Genomic DNA, 22,150 nt, shown 5'->3' on the forward strand with positions numbered 1-22,150 from the left:
CGTCGATCACCAAGCCTCGACTTTCTCACAAAGATCAGTGGGATCAAGTGATGGCAACGGGGCTACAGAGCAGGGAGGAAAGCGTACTCAGTGAAGTCAAAGCTAACTGGCCAGTCACTTGGGGAAAACATGTCTATCCCTACCTCAAACCACACACCTAAAAACATTCCTGGTGAACTACAGACTTAAATATTTTCAACTAGCAAGAACAACTAGAAAACAATGTAAGACATGATTTTCAAAGCTTTGCAGTGGCCAAGGCCAGAAACTCTAACGGAAAAGAGTGGCAGACCCCTTACTACAGGACAGCTTTTGACATTTAAGGGGTTAAGAAAAGCTCTATACACTTAAATGACACACACACACCCCAAACTGTAAAAAGCATTTGCAACATACTACAGATAAGGGGTTAAATCCCTTAACCCGTTACAAAGCAATCTGCTCTTGGAAGTCAATAAGGTGCATTTCACACAACCACCACCACCCCCATCACTGAAACCAAGGTCATCTGTGATCTCCCACAGCTAATGCATGGTGGATGCTCCCCCTGCACCTTACTCAAACTTGGGCTTGAAATCTTGGCTTCCAGGACCTCATACCTGCCCGGTTCTCCTCCACATCACTGGCTGTTCCTTCTCACTTGCGTTTTCGGTTTCTCCTCAGCTCCCCAACTTTTAACTGAAGGAAGCCCCCTGGGCCAGGTCTTTGATCTTTCTTCTCTTTTCTCTTTATATTCACTCCCTTGATGCTCTTGACCAATGTCAAGGCTTGAAATACTACCTTTATGCTGATAATCCCAGATTGTGTCTCCAGCCCAGAACTCTCACCTGGACTCCAGCCTCACAACTCCAACTGTCAACTCCATACTTCTTGGACGTCTACTTCGAGTGTCCTCAGCCACGCCTCACAGGCGTGCAACCTGGGCAGTCACACATTGTCCCTGAGTGTGGTTTAATGCTCTATACTGTTAACCACTTTGCAATTCTTAATCATTTTTTTAAAACCAAGGACCACCTATTTTCATTTTGCTGCAGGCCCCACACATGACGTAGCCAGTCTGGTCCACAGGTGAGCTCTTCTCCTCCCCTACACCAAACTCACTCCTCCGCCTTACGGTCCAGCCTCTGTTGACAGCAGCCTCGCCCTTCTAGCTACTTGGGCCCAAATGCTTGGAGTCACTGCTATGGACTAAATGTGCCCCTCAAAATCCTGAATTCCTAATGGGATGGTACTTGGAGGTGGGGCCTTTAGGAGGAAATTAGGATTCGATGAGGTCATGAGGGTGGGGCCCTGGTGACGGGATTAGTGTCCTTATAAGGGAAGGAAGAGTGCACCAGGGCTCTCTATCTCTCTGCTGTGAACAAAGAAGAGGTCGTGTGAGCACACAGTGGGATGGCAGCTGTCCATAAGCCAAGCAGACTGTCCGCACCAAGAACTGAGTCTGCCAGCACCTTGATCATGGACTTCCAAGTCTCCAGAAGTGTGGGAAATAAATGTTGTTGTTGTTCAAGCCACCCTAGCCTATGGTATTTGGTTATGGCAGCCTGCGGTGAATAAGACAGTAATCCTTGGCTCTCTCTGTCTCACACACCACCTCCTCCAATGTGTCAGCAAATCCTCTTGGCTCTAGCTTTAACATGCAAGAACCTCTTCACTGCTTCCCACCTCAGCCAAGCCCCCACTGCTCTAAGCCCCCCTGTTTCTTCCCTGGATCACTACCACAGCCTACTGACTGATCTCTGCTTTCCTGGCCCCCTTCACAGCAGCCAGAGGGGATCTGGTTGAAATGAAATTCAGGTCACATCATGTCACTATTCAGAACGTCCCATGACTCCCTGCTTCATCCTGAGTAAAAGCCAAGTCCTCAGGGTGGCCCATGTGGCCCTGTGTGATGTGCTCTTGATCCTTCTCTGGCCATACCTCCTACTCCCCCTCACTCTCCATGTTCCAGCCACTCTGGCCTTCTCACTGAGCCCTGAACAGACCAGGCCTGCCTGGCACTGAGGAGCCCAAGCTGTCCACCTCATTCAGCCTCTCGCTTCCTGCCGGTGTCCGGAAGCGCCACCTCCCAGCAAAGTCTGACTACTGGATGCAGGCTCCCCAACACTCCCCACCCCTGCCCTGCTTTATTTTTTTCTCTTTCACACTTAACACTACCATGCACACACACTATATTTCACTCCTTTATCTGTTATAAGTTCCATGGAGCAGGTCTGTTTCGTCAGTTTTGTTCACTGTTAGGTCCCCAACCTAAACAGTGCCCAGCACATAGTAGGTGTTCAATAAACGCCTACTGAATGAACAGAGAAATAGAAAATAAGCTGAGAGCATGACATGAACAGGCAATCCACACATGAAGAAATTAAAATGGTCAATAAACATATACAAACATGCTCAACCTCATCAGTAATAGAAGAAATGTAAAATAAAAGCAGTTATTACCTAGCAGATCAGCAGAGATTTAAGTGGTTGCTAATTCCCATGGTTGGCAAGGATGAGGGGACATGGTAAGCTGGCACAACCTTCTGGAGGTTGACCTGGCTGTACAGATCAACTCCTGAAATGTGCGTGCCCTCTGACCCAAGCGGTCGCCTTTCTTCAGAGACACCCCTGAAGGGCCCATAACCCAAGCGCATGCACATGTACCAACTGGGAGGTTCCCCAAGGGAGATTTATAAACAGTCAAACACTGGAAATAGTCCAAATGGCCACTGACAGGATCAACAATTGATATATAATGTAAAGACCTCCCAAACAGTTGGGCATAAAAGGATTGGAAAGAACACTGGAATGTCCATACAGTATGTTGTTAGGTGAAAACTCAAATGACAGAGCAGTATAATTAGGATGATACTATGCTTTTGCTTTTAAAATATGTTTATAAGTGCACAGACAAAAAGTTTGGAGAGGTAAATATTGAACTAGTTAGCAGCAGTGTTTAGTCGTGGTGAGGAAGAGATTACAGAAAGGGCTTGAACTGCATGCTTTACATACTGCTGGATTGTTAGATGGATACATAGATAGATAGAAACATGGATGGACGGACGGATGGATGGATGGATGGATGGATGGATGGATGGATGGAGGACGGATGGATGGATGCATACATAGATGGGTAGGTGGATGGATGGATGGATGGATGGATGGATGGATGGACGGATGGATGGATGGATAGATGTATTCATAGATGGATGGATGGATGGATGGATACACAGATACATACATAGATACATAGATAACATATAGAGAACATACTATATTACTAATCAGAAAAATGACTCCACTTGTCAAGAAAAAACTTCTGTCGCCCCAGTGTTGAAGGATGCAGAAATAGGACATTCCAAGCCCTCCATTATTTAGTCCTGCCTCTTCCCAGTTACCCCACACCTCCAGCCCCACACCCCATGCACTCTGGGTTCCAAGCTCATGAGAAAATTTTCTATTCTTAGTTCTTTTCACAGCTCCAGGCCCTTCTAACAGCTCTGTTCACGGGTACAGAGGCCCAGCTGGCCCCACCTCATGGCCTCCTCAGCCTGGACTCTGCTATCAGAGAGCCAGAGAGGGGAAGATGGACACCCTGGGAGCCTGCTCAACAGCCTCCAGCAGGACCCCCCAGGGCTCTGTCCCAGGTCGCCTATGGGAACCCGGGGGATCAGGAGGTACCCACTGATAGTGACCTGATCAGGCTTGGCCACCCCTGGGTCCAGGACATCCATCACAGGCACTGCAGGCACCTGATCCGAGGGGGCCAAGGTGGGCCCAGCAGGGAGGATTCCACAGAAGAAGAGGGGGGCTGGGGCTTCAGCCCATTCAGCTGAAACCCCAACTCCCCACCTCCCAGGTTGTCAGATTTAGCAAAACGTGTCTGTCCAATGCGGTACTGGGGATATACTTATGCTAAAAACTGATTTGTTATTTGTCTGAAGCTCAAATTTAACCAGACGCCCTGTAAAGTTTTCTGGAAAGCCCAGCCCCAAACCCATCCCACCTTTGGGGCACTTGTGCCTGAGCAGAAAGCCTGCATCTGGGGCGCCCAGGAGCAGGAGAGGAATGCCCAGTGGCTTAAAAGCCAACTGGGCTGTTCCTGGTGCCTGGGGGGAGCACCTCTGCCCTGCATGGAGCTGGGACCTGTCAGAGTAAGAGCCGTCACTCATGGAAGCACACGCACAAGGCCAGCATGGCAACTGTGACAGAGAAAAGTCACAGCGACAGCAAAGGGAGCCCCACAGAGGCAGAAGCTACCACAGCCAAAGTGCTTAGCAAGTGTGAGCAGTGAAACAGCACTGAACAAACCGCTGAGAGTGAGCATGTCGGAAAAACCTGGGGCTGGTGGAATGAGATGTCCTAGAGCTTCTCCACGTCCCCAAGTCCCCCAGGAGGCCCTGCTATCGCCAGGGCCTTCAAACCACACCCGTGCCCCACACCACTGCCCCTGGCAGGGCTCATACCCGAGGACTGTCCAGCTCTTCACTCCCCGAGCCCTCCCACCCGAAGCAGAGGCGGGAGGCGATGTGAGCCCGCTTGCTCTTCCCCTACCTGGGTCAGACGGCGCCGGGAGGCAAACAGATCAGCTCCTGGGGGCCCACGGAGCAGCAGCCTATGGGTGGCGGTCCCAGCATGCACTGTAGTGGGAGAGCAGGAAGGTTAGTGCAGCTAAGATGGACGTCTGCTGCTCAACTCGGGATGCCTGGCCTCTGCCTCACCACCCCCCACAGCACCCCCAGCAAGGTCCCGAAGGCCCTCCACACCCCCTCTGCCCCTCCGTGCTGTTCCCCGGGCCCAGCCTCCCGGTCTCTCTGGCTGGCAGACCATGCCTCCCTGCAGGAGGCTCCCTGACCCCCCTCCTCATCAGGGCACCCCTGCATCACGTGGTCCTCCTCCTGCAGGTGGTCACAAGCTGCTGTTTCCTGCCACCTCCCCCCCCAGGCTGCCTGACCCACATCAGAGTCTCCATCACCCTCTATACGCCCCACAGTGGTGCCATCACACCCAGAGAGAGTGGAAGCCCTGCCCCTACCTCCTCCCTGGCACAGCGCCAGCCTCCCTCTGCCTGGTCCCCCCCTCCTCCTGATCTTCACTGGCCTGGCTCCTTCTCCCCTTCCAGGTGCCCAGGTTCAGCTCAAGGCACCTCCTCAGAAAGGCCCCCTGACCTCCGTATGATGGCGGCCCTCCTCACCCGGGTCACACTACTCTGATCTGTCACTCCGGTTTCCCTGTCTCAACAACCTCACAGCAAGCCTTTTTTCCAGGCAGGTTAATTGAGCTATAATTTACCTAGCGTAAAATCTACCCTTTCCAGTGCAGTTTTGTGAGCTCTGACAGCTGCATACAGCCACGTAACCACTACCACAATCAAGGTCTAGAACAATTCTACCACCCTAAAAGTCTCCACATGCTGTCTTTTTGTAGCCAACTCTTCCCCAAGCCCAGCCCTCAACAACCACAGATCTATTTTCTGTCTCCATAGTTTTGTCTTTTCCAGAATGTCACACCAATGGTTTCATCTCTATGTACCCTTTGGAGTATGGCTTTATTCATTTAGCATATAATGCATTGGACATTTACCTTCGTTGTTTCTCTGTTGTTCCAAAGTTCATTCTTTTTTATTGCTGAATAGTATTCAATTGTTTATCCATTCACTAGCTGAAAGACATTTGGGCTGTTTCCAGCTTTTGGTGACTATGAATAAAGCCACTATAAATATTCACATACAGGTTTTTATGTGAACATAAGTTGTTACTTCTCTTGGGTAAATCGCTAGCAGTAGGATTGCCGGGTTATATGGTAAACATATTTTTAACTTTATAAGAAACTGTCAAATGGTTTTCTTCTCTTCTCTTTTCTTTTCTTTCTTTCTTTATTTTTTTTGCCAAACTGTTTTCTAAAGTGGCTGTGCCCCATTCTGCATTCTTGCCAGCAACATATGAGAGTTCTGGAGGCTCAGTATCGTCACCAGCACTTGGGATTGTCAACTTCGTAAATGTCAGTGTAATAGACACGCGGTGGTATCTCATCATGGTTTCAATTTTTCACATGCCTGATTTATTGTTTCCGTACCATCTCTGTTTGAAATTAGCATCTAGTTTAATTATTTATCTGTTTATTTTCCATTCCTCCCACCCTATGTGACAGCAGGGAGCCTGATATCTACTCCCCCAACGCCTGGCACAGTATCCCATACTGGATGGTGATGATGGCGATGGTGCTGAACACTGACGGTGTCCTTATCATGTGCCCAGCTCTGTCCTGAGTACTTCACAAGTACTAACTCTTTAATGCTCACCGTTACCCTAAGTGACAGCTACACGTGCTATCCCAAGCCTCACTTTAAGAGGAGAGAGCTGAGGCTGAGGGAAGTACCCAGCCCGAGGTCACATCACTGATTAAGGAGCCAGGCCAACCTTCAATCCCAGGTGTCCTGGAACCCAGACCCCACAGTTGGAATCAGTACATTCCAAGGCCCCATAGCAGTCACATCTGTTGAAGGAATGAAATACTGGAAGAAAGGCAACACCTTCCAGCTCTCTCTCTCATGGTGAGGGTGTCCTCCATGGCTTGAGGCCATCAGAGCCTATGTGCCACCAATTGTTTGTGTCCCCCCCCCAACCCCCAAATTCCTATGTTGAAACTGAATCCCAATGTAATGGTATTTGGAGAGGCTTTGGGGAGGGGATTAAGTCATGATGGTCTCCTGAATTTGATGAATGGGGTTAACACCCTTCTAGAAGAGACCCCAGAGAGATCCGTCATTCTTTGCACCATATGAGGACACCATGAAAAGATGGCTGTCTATAAACCAGGAAGTGAGCCCTTACTAGACACCAAACCTTCCAGCACCTTGATCTTGGACTTCCCAGCCTCCAGAATTGTGAAAATAAACTTCTGTTGTTTAGAAGCCACCCGGTCTGTGGGTAGAACAGCCCAAAGGGATAAGACACAGTGACTTCTGGAGGTCTCCTCTTGGATTTTCTCACTCCAAAGCTGAACTCATCCTCACTCTCAATCCTGCTTCTCCTCTTGAGAAATTCATTTTATGGGATGATGTTGGTATTAAAAACAGTCAGTGGAGTAGGAGGGGAGAGGCTGAGTCAAAGCCAGAGCCTGATGGGTAGAGTTCATTTATCTGGAGGGACTCACAGGGCTCATTTATCTGGAGGGACTATTCCTCGAAGCTTTTCTCATCAGGCCCTCCCATGCGCTCTGGGCTTCCCTGGCCTCAGCCACCCCAAGTGGAAAGAATGAACCAAAGTCATGGCCTTGGCTCTTTTGGAGCCCTTGCTCTTAGTGGTCCCATTACACTGCTTGTACAGAGAATTTTACTGGTCGCTAATGTCTGGGTGCGTTTCCTCCATGCCAGCATAGTGTCCCCTACACTTCCTCAGCCCCCCTACAGTGAGTTAAGGCTATATGAGAAGTTTTGGCCAACGGGCTGTGATTAAAAGCGGTGTGTGTCACTGCTGGGCCAAAGCATTTAAGAGCAGAGCATGACTCGACCATTTTCTCTTCTTTGCTACAGTGACTGGAAGAGACCATGTTCCAGATGGGACAGCTAGAAGACAGTGGAGCTACGATCCGCCTGGGTCCCTGCGGGACGTATGGACCAGAGTCTGCCACCCTCCCCACTTGAACATATAATGGGAATAAAGGATATACTGTAGATAAAGGAAGAAAGAACATGGGAATCCTTGTTGCACTAAATCACCAAGAGTTGCCAAAGAACCTGTTGGTGTAGCACAGTCTTGCCTTTCTGACTACGTCACCACTGGCCACCTGGGGCACGACATTGCCGTGTCTGGTTTGAGGGCATGTTTGATGCCTTTCTGCATGGGAGAACTCAGCTATGTTGGGGAGCCCCTAAATAACTAGGATTTCAGTGGGGGGACAGAAATATGTCAATCCGCAGTTTGAAGGGTTCCCTATCCACAGGAAAAGGGGGACGTTTCAGGGCCTATGGCGGGACCCACCAGCAGGATAAGTCCCATCCGGAGAAGGGAGGTGAGAACAGAAGCAATTGGTAGCATCTCCAAGACAGTCTGGGCCTTGGCCTACCTCCAAGGGCTTGAAATGCACTTCACAACAAAGTCTGGGGCCTCCTCAGAGCTCTACCCCTGACTCAGGTCTGGGATCAGCTCTAGAAAGGCCCTGGGGCCCCCTACAGGTCTGCCCTGGATCGACAACGGGGGGTGGGGGGTGGGGTGGTTCCGACAGGGCCCTGGAGCCACGAAGGAATGACAGCAAGCTGCAAGCTGCAAGCGTAATTATACATTTATATTTTGAACTTATTGGCACTTTACTTTGGCAATTATCACCTTAAATGTTGTGCGCTCCTGTGGGACCACATGGGGAACAGGGAGAAGAGACAGCCCCTCAGGATAAAAACACCCTCTGGCAAGCGACCTGAGGGGAAAGCCCCTAATGTCCACAAATGCCCCTGTGACTTCCTCAATTTTTCCAAGAAGTAAGATCTGGCTGTGGTGGAATATACTCCCTCCCGTCCACCCCTCCTGAAAAAAAAAAAATGTACACAACACGGCTTCCTTGATGCCATTAGAAAGACCCTTCTATTGTAAGGGCAAACTTGAGAAGTTTCTTATGTATGAGCCCTGATGCTGGTGTCAATGTGTATCCAAAGGCTCCTCTGGCTTTGAACTTTGGCCAGGCTAGCTGGAAATCACAGCGCAACGCAGCACCTGGTAGAGGTGCTGGGGGAGGGGGGTTTGGGTTGGAGGTGGGGGGGAGGTGTTGAAGAAGCCCTTGGGACAATGCCAGGCTTGGTGGAACCTGGGGACAGGCTTGGTGGGATCCCGGGGACATGGGGACCAGGCTTCCCCAAAGCAGTCAAAAAGAATCCTCTGTCAGAGGCTTTGGGGTATTGGGGACATCTGCAGTCAGGTGTAACTGTCCCCTGGGAAGGACTGGAGTGAGTTCTGCCATCCTTTGAGTCAAAAATAAATAGATGTGGCAGATACCATGCCACTGAAAACAAAATCCTACAAGGAACAGACAATAACTGCTCCATTCTTAACCACAAGGATTTCTTTAGCTGGGAGTTTATTTTGATGATGAGAAAGCCATAATGGTGAATTTGGTGATTTCAGTGAGAAATTCTTAATTTGGTGCAGACCTGAGGTTTTACCCTGCTTTGAACACCTTGCATGCACCTTTCCCAGCCACAGGATTTGCTTACATATGCTCGTGGCTTCTGTCTCCTATGGGCAAGTTTCCTGGCCAACGTTTCTGAGAATGAGTCATCCTGGGGTCAGGGATCCATTGAAAGCTCGTGGCTAGCATGGAGAGTTGGCTGGCCTGGGGTCAGCTCAGACCCCCATCTTGAAAGTACACCTGAGCATCTCTACTCAGGGAGGATGGAGTTTTAGATCTGGATGTTATGGTCTGGTTCTCAGAGACCGGATAATGTTGGGATGAACGCATGGGCTTGCAGAAAATGCCTGACTAGGATTGCTTGGGGGGAATTCCCTGAATGCAACGTGAATCGTTTGCCCCTGAATAGTTTTTGCTGACTGATTGGGCTTTAATTCACTGTCTGCAGAGGGCTTAGGGGCTGAAAACAGAGGACAGGGCTTCAAAGGCAAATGTTGAAGGAAATTCCCATGGGGAAGAGCAGGCACAGGAGAGAGGTAGCAGGTGGAGGGAAGATGGAGGAGGAAGAAGATTGAAAAGAGGGACAGATGCAGGTGAAGGCGAACACCTTGCTATCGTCATCATCAGAGTGATTGCAGGGAGCGTGCAATGAGCCCCCAGGGGGCTGGGCACTTCATAGGCGCTAACACATCTAATCTCCACCAACACCCTGCAAGGTGGGTACTGTGCTCGTCTACATTTTCAGAATGGGGAAAACAAGGCCTGTAGAGGCAAAGTAACTTGCCTTGTAAGAAGTGGGGCTGCATTTCCCACCTAGGTAGTCTGGTTCCAGCACTCATCCTAAGAGTCCCAATAAAACTGGGTTGGTCAGGTTGGAAATGAATGAAAGGCTCCTCAGTGCTATTGGTGGGAATTCTGCCTGGGTGGTCAGATCTAAGTTGTTGAGAAAACCCCTTTCTGTCACTTACTAGCTCCGTGGCCTTGAGCAAGTTACTTAACCTCTCTGGGTCTGGTTCTTCATCTGTAAAACATACTTCACAGGGTAGCTGAGCTTACAGAGGACACGTGTGGTACTGCGTACAGTGCCTGGCAGAAAACAGATAATCCACAGAGTAGGGCCCACACTGCACCTCCTCCACAGAGCCACAGTCCAGATGGCCAGTCTCCAGAACTTGAAGCACGTACATGCGTGTGCATATATGTATTCATGTGTGTCGTGCCCCGGCCAAGATGAGCACTCATGTGCACCTGCATGCATTTCTCTCCCTAATCCTGTCCCCGATTCAGCCACACACCCAGGCATCACCCCAAAGTCCTTTCTCTCTCTCTCTCTCTCTCTCTCTCATCCTCACATCCTACCAGCATGGGCAGTTGATCCCTGAATATTTTTCAAACTCACCTCCTTCCCCGCTTCCCCTCCCCAACCCCAACACAAAGGTCTCAGCTGCTTCCAATCCTCTTGCTGTCTCCCCTCTGCCCACGCTCCTCACAGTGACCTTACCAGTCACCCATCTGACCTCCACTTAAAGCCCTTCCAGGAAGGCTGGCCAAGCAGGATGTGAGACTCAGAAGCCCTGAGGAGAAGTCTGACAGATTTGACTAAATAAAGATCGAAAGCTTCTATATGGCCAAAGAGACCATAAACAAAGTTAAAAAGACAAACAGCAGACTAGGGAAAATATTTCCCACACACACAATAGACAAGAAGTTTTAAAATTCCTAATATACTAAAAGCTCCTTTATATCAATAAGAAAAAGGAAAAAAAAAGAAAGAAAAATGGGCAAAGGATATGAACAGTCAATTCACAGAGGGGGAAATACAAATGGTCCCTAACCGCATGAAAAGATCGCTGGGGAAAAGGAAAGTGAGTGTTGAAACCACAGCAAGGCGATTTCCTGGATTAGCAACAATTAAAAAGCTTGATAATGTTCAGTGCAGAGGACGGCATGGGGACATGGCCACCCACAGAGACCAAGGGCGGAAGCGTAAGCTGGCCCGACCTTTTGGAAGAACACATGGCAGTCCTAGCAAAATTTAATAAACATACCCTTAGCCCGGGCAATTCCATGCCCAGAAATCAATCCTACACAAATGCTGACACATGTCAGCAGGATAGATATACAGGATTGAAGCACCATTCGCAAGACTGACAAACTGAAGACAACCTAAATATCCATCAACCCAGGACTAGTTACATAAATTACACTGTGTCCAAACAAGGGAATATTAGGCAACCATTAAAAAGAATACCACAGACGCGTATGCCGTGATGCTGACAGATGCCCACAACACACTGGAAAGTGGAAAATGGAAGTTATGGAATATGTGCATAATATTATTCCATTTCTTTTTTTAAAAAAGTAATATACAGGGGCGCCAGGCTGGCTCAGTCGGTGGAGCATGCAACTTTTGATCTTGGGGTTGAGTTTGAGCCCCGCATTGCATGTAGGGATTACTTAAAAATAAAATCTTTAAAAAAATTAACATACAATAAATAGGTTTATAAGGCACAGAAAAAGTTCTGGAAGGAGGTACACCAGACCTTGGCAGAATAAGATTTAAGGGCAAAGAGGAAACTTCCATATTTAACAGGACACACTTCTATACTGTTTCGATGTTTTTGCATGAGCCAATATTAAAAAAGAAAACAAGGCGGGAAACAAGGGCCTTCCGTGGCCCTTCACAGGCTGCAGGACTAAACTCCTCAGCGTGGCACCCAGGGTCCCTCAGGACACAGCCCTTGTGTACCACCAGCCTGAGATCGCCCCTGATCCATTCTACCCTCAAGTCTACACACAGCCAGGTCCCTCGTACGTCCCCCAAACTGCCTCTGGGTCTTCATCTGTGTGGTGCCCTCGCCTGGGTATGTCCTTCCCTGCCCCCGAGCCTCATCTTTCAAGTTGGTGCTCCTGTGTCACCATCTACCGGAAACCCTCCCTGCATGCTGGGCCCTCCTCAGCCTGCAGCCCCCTCCCGTGGTGATGGTGACAGCCAACAGCCAGGAAGCACACGCGGGTGTCTGCGTTGGGGCTGTGCTATGTGCTTTACACTCTATTGACTCATTTAATCCTCATAGCAACCTTAGGTAGGTTTGTCATCACCTCATTTGACAGATGAGGAAACTGAGGCACAGGGCAACTATACGACTTGTTGCCAAGTCGCCCAGCCAGTTGTCAGCAGAGCCAGTGAGTAGAGCCAGGCAGAGTGCCCGGGCAGCCGTTCACCCGCACTGGATGACCCTGGTATCTGTACGTGGTGGCCCCAAGCCTCTCCTGTGAGCCCCACGGTGGGGCTTGCCTTGTTCTTGCCCCCCAGGACCTGGGCACAGGGAGATCTGCTAGGGCCAGAAGCCTCATCCTCATCCTCACTAGCTGGGGCTACAGTGAGCAGGCCACGGGGCTGGTCTCCTCGGGGGGCTGGGCCCAGTGCTGTGAGGGGCCGGCTGACCCAGGACTGCCGAGGAAAGGGCTGAGTTTGTAGAGGTGCAGCCCCTCCCAAGACAAGGACCCTGCTACCTCCTGTGCAGCTTCTGTCTGCCAGGTCCCGAGGGTAACTGGCCTGGGAAGCCAGGGCGCTGCCTTCCACACAGGTGCAAAGCCGGACACAGGAAAGCCAAGAGCCTAAGATGGGCGGGGGCGGAGGGGGGCAGGAAAGAGCTGTAAGATGGTGCTGGGCGGGGGGGTGACTTCCGAATGGAGTGAGAGCAGACAGGGTGTCTCCATGAAAGAAGTAGCATCATTTGGGCCCAGCCTAGGAAGATGAAGGGGGTTGGGGCAGATGGAGCTGGCAGGGGTGTGGGGTGGGGGACTCCAGGGGGCTGGAACAGCTTGGAGGGCCTGGGTGAGGGAGTGTTGGGGAAGGAAGAGTCCTTGGTTCTGGCTGGAAGATGCAGCAAGGATGCAGAGGGGTTGGAGGGAGGGCTGGGGACAGAGGGAGGGAGGGGAACTGCCCAGAGGCGAGGTGGGGGTAATCTGGAGGGGTGGCTTGACCTAGGATCTGAGCGTGTTAGACAAGCGTCACCTATGCCCTTAGCCGTGTGACTGGGGCCTAGTTCCTGACCTCGCCTGGTCCCCTCACCTGTATAAATAACTTCGCGGACTGTTGAGAGGACTAAATGAGACCAGAATGCAGGGAGGCAAGATGAACACGTCTGGGGGAGTACGGTACCTGGGACAGAGGGGTGGCTCCCCGGGGAGCTCTGCCTGTGCAGCATAAACTTTCCTGTGCAGCATGGACTTCCTGGGGCCAGGAAAAGTAAGCAAATGCAATCCTTGCGTTTACATTCACGACAATGTGATTTCAGACCCTTTACCTTAAAGACCTATGAGAGGCAGAGCCCCACGGTCTTGAGCAGTCCTTCCCCCGCATGGGAGCTGCGGGCAGCTGGCCTACGCCTGGCTTTTCAGAAAGGAAAGAAGAAGAGAATTGGAAGAGGAATCTAGAGGGAGACATTAGCAGAGGAGGGAGTCGGGGTGAAGAAAGCAGAAGACCCTCCTCCCTGGGGCTAATCCCCTACCAGATGGGACCCTCATCTCTTCCCGCACTCCCTCCTCCTGCGCCAGCATATGCTGGTCTGACCAAACCCCCAGCCCCCACCAGTGCCGGGGCTGTATTTGCCCAGGGGCGAAGTCAGAAGATGACTCCTGCCCCCCAGGGCAAGTTCATTCCCCTGCAGACCCACAGAAAGGCCTGTGCAGGGCTGGGAGGAGGCGAGGGCTGGGAGCACACCCCACCCCGCTGCTACAGGCCAGTCCCTGCACACCTTGTTTCCTCTTCCATGCAAGAGATAAAAATGCTTTCCTTATAAGGTAATGTTATCAGCCCAGTGCCGGGCACCCCATCAACCCCCCCCAACACACACACATGAGTCCCTTGATCCACCCAGAGCTAAGGATGGCCTGGGGGCATCACAGCCAGTTCTCATGGGGAGAATCGCTCACCCTAGCACCCCTGCCGGCCCCCACTGACACCATCCTCTTCACCTCCTTTGGACCAGTGTCAGCCTCCCCACTGCGGGCCTCCAGCACCTCCCCCTCCCACCTGCCTTCAGAGGAAGCTCTTAGTGCAGATCCGAGGCCCCCAGCCCTCTGGGCCTCCCCCACCTCAGCTCTGATCACTCAGTGCCTGTTTGCCTGTCACCTCCCCCACCGGCCCTGTGGGCAGGGACCACGTCTGACTCATCTTGGCCATTGCAGAGACTAGTGAGGGGCCTGGCACAGGACTCCTGCCCACAGGCAGGGGGGCTGGCAGTGAGGATGGACAAATACGGCCCCTCACCCCTCCCATCCCAGCACCTGTTACTCAGCTGGTGTATCCATGGCGACGCTGGGCTAAGTGTGGGGCTGGGGTCAGGGTTCAGTCTAGGACTGGGATCAAGGTTCAATGTAGATGTAGGGTCAGGGCTCAATAAAGGAAGTTCTCTGCCTCCCCACCATGAAGGGCTCAGGACTCCCTCCAGCCTCACTGCTTGGAAACAAAATATTCTGCCCCTGGGGTGCTGGTGCTGTCTCCTCGGTCCTCATTATGCCCACCCTCTACCCTGGTGAGGCCCCTCCTGTGCTCCACCCCAGACAGCTATGCTGGGATTCCCATATTCCCGTTACCCCAGCCACCACCTGACCCCCCCTCCCCCGCAGAAGCTGCCCGGGGCGGGGGTGGGGGGAATACTTCCTTACATCCCTAACTGGCCTTCAGAAACACACCAAGGATGGTCAGCCTTCTTCTGGCATCGCTGCATTCCTGAGTCAAGGAGAAGAGGTTTGTGGGTTATCTCAGATTTCTCGATTATCCACCCCACTGCCCTCACTCCATTAGCCCTGATAAAGCCAACAGAGGTCAACCCAGGTCTGACAACACGCAGGTGAAGCTGTCCACTGGCCCATGCATTGAAATGTGATCCCAAAATGCCATCTGTCACAGTCTCTGAAATCCCTCTATGCTCCTTGCTTTGAGCCGCCCTTGCCGATCCCCCTCTGAAACCTCCGTTCTGGGTCCACTTTCAGCTGCCTGAGCACGCAGACTGTTGGATCCCTTGGCCCTGGGAGACTCGGGCCTGGCCCAGTCCTGGCGGTCGCAGGGCTCGGGGATGGGAGCTGGGTCCGAGACTGGCCTGGGTGGGAATCCAAGCCAGGCTCCCCTCTGAGAGCAACAGTGCCGGGGCAGGGGGCTGCACCAGCCTGCAGCCCCTGGCCACGCCGCCAAGCCCCATTCCTGGCTGCGACTCTTCCAGCACAGGGTCAAGTTGGTTTGCTGGCAAGACACATGGTTCTCATTTTAATTAATTAAAGAAAAATCTAATCACTGCATTAAACTTCTCATTACTCCACTTGAATACCCGTTAAGTAAATTTAATTACCAGAGGATTGGGTTTCCCAGCCTCTTTCATTAGCTTCTGATAAGATGAAAGGGGGAGGGAAAAGGGTAGGAAGCAGAACAATGTCATTCCCGATGCACGGAGGGCAGGGTGGGCACCATGCCGGGGCTGCCGTGGTCAGGCTTCGGTGTCTCCCTGGGGACAGGCTCAGCCCTAGGCCTGGGGAGACCCTCCCACCCAAGCTGCCCTTACGAAGAGGAAAGTCTAGTATTTGGATGAATGCTTTAACCAAGGCTGCTCTTGTTTTTCTTATACCCCACCACCTTCTAGAAGAATTTGAGGCTGCTGAGAAAGCGCAAGCTGAAAAATAAGAAATCAGAAAAAGGAAAAAAATGAGAAGTCAGAGGGAAGGCGACTGAGCAACTGTATGTATTCCAACATTGTCAGCACTTATCAGAAATGGCCAACAAACCAGCTGTGAGCTTCCTAGCAGCCAAGGCAAAGAGAGCAACACACTCGGGCACTGCCACAGGAGCCCACAGTGTATTCATGAGGAAGTGTGCGCTGAGCCTTGGCCTTTCCATCCATAAAAAGGGTGGAGCTGGAGGAAGGACTAAAGGAGATAAACACTGGCTGGAGCAGCGAGCAGGGGCTTTCTGGAGGGGAAGGGACTCACACAGGCCCTGAAAAAGAAGATGGAGTAGAGAGCAAGGAAGGGCATAGTAGGTAGGGGAACTGTGTGACTGAAATTGAAGGGAGGAAAGAAGAATGATTAGAGAAGAGGAAGGGGGCACAGAGAGGACACGGAGGCCTGGAGTAGAAAAAGTGTCTCGAAAGAAGATGACGAAGGGCCACCCTATCACCAGGCCCCAGGCTGGGCAGCCCAGCTCCCCAGGCTGGAAGGGACTGGCATTGCTGTCTGGGGCCAGAGGAGCAAAAGCCAGAGGAGGCAGCAGAGCAGGGCACCTGGACTGGCCAGGCCAAGGACACGGGTCCTGCCTTCCTGTACTAAGTGGTGCCTGCCCAGAGCCCCTCCCCAGCTCACTGCGCCCCCTTCTCCAGAGAACTGCCCTCTGCAAATGAGGGCCAGCCACAGACACCGCAGGCATGGCCCACAGGGGTACAAAAGCCTGGCCACCTTGTCTAGGGGACAATTCTGTTGTGTCAACTCTACACCAGGGCCCCCTGGACCAGCCCAAGGCGAGACTTGCCCTGAGACCAAGACCTCGCTCACAGGGCTCTCGTTCCTGCCCCACCTTCTTCTCTTCTTCCCGAGAGCCCGCCCTCAATGAGTCTCACATTCACAAATCCCAGTCTCAGACTTTGCTTCTAGGGATCCTGACTTACAATACTCCCTCTGTAGCTCCTTCCAAGTTTGAAGGGAAGCAGGGTGTTCTAAACTCCCCAGGAGGGAAAAGGAAGGGGAAGAGGAAAGGATTTCCTGAGCACCTGCTAGACGCCAGTGCTTCCCACACATCATTTCAGGCAGTTCTCATAGCATGCCTGCCAGGTGAGGCTCAACATCAGATACGGAAACTGAGCTCAGAGAGGCATAGGGATCTGCCCAAGGACACACAGCATATCTGTATCTATCTGCAGCTGGCTTTAAGCTGTCCAAGCTGGGGAGACCCCACCCATCACTTGTTATTTGCCTCCCGCAGCCGGGGGTGACTCCTTCCACCAGCAGGACCCCCAAGCTTCCTTTGGGAAACACCCTCCCCTCATTCATGGTCACATGGCTGGGGAAGGACAGACCCTCATCCCCAGTCCCTTTATGTTTCCAAGACGTGTGGACCCAGCTAAAGGGGTCAGGATGTTCCAAATCCTGCCAGTAGAGCCCAAGAGATCAACCCCAGGGCTTTTATTTGTTTTATCAAGAAAACAAAGTTTGTCTCCACCCCTGACACCAGATTGAAAGCTGGAAGCACACTGCCCCAGAAACCATGGGCAGGCATGTTGTGACGTCACGGGAAATGCTCGTAAAGCTGGCGCCACCACCAAGGACGAGGAGCAGGGAAATGCAGGCAGACAAAAGGTCCTGGTCACATTGCTTGAACTGCTGGATTAGGCCCTGCCTGCAGTCCCATCTACCTCTGGATACTTCAGTCACATAAGCTGATAATTTTATTTTATTGAAATAAGTTTTTTTGCTACTTGCAACCGAAGGGATTCTGACAGATTCGGTGTTCAGAAAGGTATCCTTCCTATTCCAGAGACCAAGAAGGCTGAGCTAAGTATCCCCAGGAGTCCAGGAGTGAGCAGAGTGGGGTCGCCACCTACCGTGACTGCCACTGTGCCCCACTGAGTCCTGAAGCTTGAGGCGTCCCTGGGCAGGGGTGAGGAGTAGGCTCAGAAGCTGGTCGGGAGGCTGGACAGGGACAGAGCCCCGGAGATGCAGGTGGGAGGCTGTGTGGCCTCACAGACTCAAAACAGCCAGGACATGGCCATGGGATCCCTGGAAAACAGAAGAAACAAGAGTGAGCAGTAGGGTTCGTATGGGGACACAGGGGCATTGGGCACGGGGGTAGCACAGAAGGCAGCCACACGTCGGCAAAGGCGAGACCAAAGCCAGCCAGGTTTCTCGTCACTCATTTCCCCTATTTACTGTCCCCTGCACTGGCACCTCTCCCTCCCCCTGTGCTACCTCCAGGGGTAGCTGAAGGTGTTCCCTCTGGCAGGAGGGGGAGACGTGGGGGCAGGTGTGGCTGGAGCGTGTGTGCCCTGTGTGCCCGGTGGAGGTGGGGAGGGAAGTAGCTTCTTCTGGTGCTGTGGGTTCACTTCTCACAGCTCCTCTCCCAGTGAGTGCCCAGAACCCGGCTTAGGGCCCGAGGCAGCCAGCGCGGGGCAAGATGGGTGAGGCGGCCATCTTTGCTCTCTAGTCTAGACTTCTGTAAGAATCCAGAGAGGACAGTGCTTCACCCCAGGGAACCGGAGAGCAGTGCCACCTGTCTACCCACTGCCCTCCCGGCTGAGGAATCAGGAGACCACCTACTCTGTCTTCATGCCGGCCTCCCTGGGGCACTGTCCCTGGCTGGGGCCACCCTCTCGGGGCCCACACTCTCACCCAGCTTCTCTCTTGGAAAGAAAGACAGGACATGGATATTTCAGACTCTAGTCACTACCGGGTCCCGGACTGTGGAAAGTCACTAAGTCTTGTTAGGCCCTTAATGAGTCCTCTGAGCTAAGGGCTGTTTGCCCTCTTCTTGGTTCCAGAAGAAGGTATGATGACCGGCACCATCCCACAGAGCTTTCCGCAACAATGGGCACATTCTATACCTGTGCTGCCCAATACGGTAGCCACCAGCCACAAATGGATGGTGAAACATGGAGAGTATGACTAAGAAATTGATTTTTAAGTTGTATTTAATTAATGTCTATATATGTGTGTTTGTGTGTATGTATATTTATATTTAAAGTTTATTTTTTATTTATTTTGAGAGAGAGAAAGGGAGAGAGAGCTCGAGCACGTGTGAGCCGGGGAGGAACAGAGAGAGAGGGAGAGAGAGAGGATTCCAAGCAGGCTCCGTGCTGACAGCATGGAGCCTGTCACGGCGCCTAAACTCAGGAACTGTGAGATCATGACCTGAGCCAAAATCAAGAGCCGACACCCAAATGACTAAGCCCCCCAGGCTCCCCTTAATTACTTTATATTTAAATAAAAATAGCCACAGATGACTAGCGGTCACCACCAGGGACGGCACAGCTCTGGGGCAAGCCTTTTTCAGCCCCTGGCCACCGCACATGATGAAAATTAAGGTCCAGAGAAAGGAAGGGACTGGCTCAAGGTCCTACAGAGAGAGTGCGTGAGAGTGACAGGGAGACAAAGGAAAAACCAGAAGCTCCTAGTCCCACTGTCAGCCCCATGGCGGCCTCCTGTTCTGCCGTCATGCTCATCGCTGCCACACTGAGTGTCTCGCTGCCCTGATACCCTTGCTGCCACTCCTGGAGCAGGAGATCTGGCTTTGAGGGGACCTACCTCTCCAAGCACCACCACCCCATCCCTCAGTCCTCCTGATGAAGCAGCCTCAGTGAATGTCACTGGAGTTGCCTGGGGACATCATCCATCAGAGGGGAAGTGCTCCAGGCACAGCGATGTTCACGGAAAGGTTATTTATAGCAGCAGGATGCTGGAAGCTGCCTAAACACCCCAAAATAGAGATGACAAAGTGCATCACGACACCTCTGCTCAATGGAATATCACATAGCCATTAAAAATGATAAACATAGAGGCTGGTAGCAACACGGAGCTATAACAATATTGAGCAAGAAAACTGAGAAGATGGATGAGGGTGGGGGCTGGGTTGCAGCAGCCTGCGGGGCCCCATGCTCACTGAGCCCACATGCATCCGTTACTCCCCACCCCGGGTCGCAGCATCATAGGGTGCAGATTATATACCCATTTTACAGATGGAGGAGCTGAGTCTTAAAGAAGCCATAGGTGCTCCTGCTTACATGGGGAGTAAGGGCAGAGTCTGGGCTTGAGCTCTTGACTTCGGACCCTAAGGACAGACGTCCACAGCTGCTCTTCATGCCGTGACAGCAGCATTATGGGAGTCCCTTTCTTTCCATTTATTTACTCCTCTTATTTAACAAACACATGCCAAGTGCCAGGCACCTTTCTAAGTGCTTTATAAATGTTGACTCATGTAATCTGCATAAGAACTGTAAGGGGGAGCAACAATGGTGCCCTTACCTTTTCTACACAAGGAACTAAGGCACAGAGAGATGAAGTACCTTGTCTAAGGTCAAAAGCCCCTTCTACTCTCCACAGGTTCTGCAAGGTTCCAGTGTGGGCAAGAAGGAGGGGAGGGAGAGCCATTGTCTTGGGTTGGTGAAAATACAGATGCGTGTGTGTGTGTGTGTGTGTGTGTGTGTGTGTTCCCTTTTAAATTTCACAAAAATTCTTTCTGTGGCAATTGAAAGAAAAAAATTTCAAGAAACAAAATAAATATATTGAAATATTTTTTTAAAAGCAAGCACGCACATGAAAATGAAAACGTATCAAAGTCAAGCTACCGGTCCATCCAAGAGACCCGGCCTGTGCACGTAACCTAACCTCCCGGCAGCAGAGCTCGTGGCCCCGGGCCTCTCCTGCCTACTGCCCCGCCCCCCCCCCCCAGCCAGCCGCTCCCTCCTGCTTGGCCGAGGTCCTCACCTCAGGGGTGAGCGGGAAGCAGCCCCGTGCGGAGGCAGCCTCACTCATCCCTCCCGGCACAGCGTGGCAGGCCAGCGGGCACACTGCCCATGGCGGCCCTCTACAGGCAAGGGCTGGCCTCCAGAGGCCACGGCGCACGGGTCTCCGCCTCCAGCCCCAGGCAGCCCCGTTCCACAGGTGCAGTGACTGAGGCCTAAGAGGTGAAATACTGCACCAGAGGTTATGCTGCTGCTCAGCAGGGAAACACATATGTGTGCACGTGCATGCATGTGTGTGTCTGTGTGTCTGCGTGACAAGTATGTACATGCATGTAGTGCTTCAGGCTCAGGCCCAGCCTCTCATTAAAAGAGTAGATGATTCCAAGCCTACACACACACACACACACACACACACACACACACACACACACATTATTAACTGCTCCTATAACCCAACTGTATCTATTTCTCCTTTAGGTGTTTCTGTTATTTTTCTTTTTTTTTTTCACCAAATACTAGTGAGCACTTACTATCTTCTAGGTGTACAGGAGGCAGGACAGGAGGGGGAGGGGTGCTGGTCCTGAGGATTGAGTGGGGTACAAAACAGGCAAGTCTGGGGGCACCTGGGTGACTCAGTCGGTTAAGCATCTGGCTTTGGCTCAGGTCATGATCTCATGGTTCGTGGGTTCGAGCCCCGTGTCGGGCTCTGTGCTGACAGCTAGTTCAAAGCCTGGAGCCTGCTTCTGATTCTGTATCTCCCTCTCTCTCTGACCCTCCCCTGCTCACACTCTCTGTCTCTCTCTCTCTGTCTCTCAGAAATAAATTTTTAAAAAAAATTTTAAAAAACCAGGCAAGTCTGATACTCTCATGGGGATGGAGGTACAGATGATGAGCAAATAAATAAGCAAGATCTTTCCAAAGAGCAACAAGGAAAATAAGATAATCAAACCAAGTTACGTGAGAGAGGCCCTGGGGTGGGGCTAGGGGTTATTCCAGCTGGTGGGTCAGGGATGGTCAGACCTGAATTCATATATTCATATCCTACAGGGGAAGAAATCAGTTTCACCTTGAACAGGAGGAGGAGGAGAGCAGAGGCGGGCAGGGGTCTGGTGTTTCTGAGGAGAAGCAGGCAGGCCAGGGGCCTGGCGTGAGGCAGGCAGAGGTGTGGGAAACTGTGAGAAGTGAGGCGGAGAAGGCTGGGTCCTTGGCGCGGGGGTAAGGGCTTTAGGCTTCCTCTCCAGCATGATGAAAAGCAATGTGACGTTTCCCTCATTGTGAAAAGGTCCTGGGGCTGCTGAGTGGGCACTGAGTGGTGATGGGCATGGAGGAGAGCGCTTGTTGGGATGAGCACTGGGCCAATTTGACAATAAAGTATATTTAAAAAAAATAATGGAGCAGGAGGGGGAGCGAGGGCCCAGTGGGCTGGCTGTGGCAGCTGCCGGACAGGTGGTGCCTGGGCCGGGTGAGGGCGGGCTGGCCAGATTCAGGGAGCGTGCGGTAGCAGAGCCAGCCCCGCCACAGATAGCTGCTGAGCTGGATGTGAGGGAGTGGGCAAGGGAAGGAAGCAAGGATGACTCCTATCTTCCACCACACATGTCCTG

At 51.9% G+C, this 22,150-nt stretch overlaps 2 protein-coding genes across 2 annotated transcripts in view; both read right to left on the reverse strand.

Moving 5' to 3' along the window:
- Positions 1-17,799, reverse strand: part of LINGO1 (leucine rich repeat and Ig domain containing 1) — a 76,394-nt gene extending 58,595 nt beyond the window's left edge. Inside the window, exons 1-2 of the mRNA XM_039238247.1 lie at positions 17,697-17,799; positions 4,537-4,622 (exon numbers count right to left, since the gene is read on the reverse strand). The gene's annotated coding sequence lies outside the window, so the exon portion shown is untranslated. The remainder of the gene's footprint in view (positions 1-4,536; positions 4,623-17,696) is intronic.
- Positions 17,800-17,803: 4 nt separating this feature from the next.
- Positions 17,804-22,150, reverse strand: part of LOC120235733 (collagen alpha-1(III) chain-like) — a 125,274-nt gene continuing 120,927 nt past the window's right edge. Inside the window, exon 6 of the mRNA XM_039238169.1 lies at positions 17,804-17,871. The gene's annotated coding sequence lies outside the window, so the exon portion shown is untranslated. The remainder of the gene's footprint in view (positions 17,872-22,150) is intronic.

Source organism: Hyaena hyaena, unplaced genomic scaffold (genome assembly GCF_003009895.1).
Source record: "Hyaena hyaena isolate Hyena2069 unplaced genomic scaffold, ASM300989v1 scaffold_137, whole genome shotgun sequence".
Taxonomy (NCBI): Eukaryota; Metazoa; Chordata; class Mammalia; order Carnivora; family Hyaenidae; genus Hyaena; species Hyaena hyaena.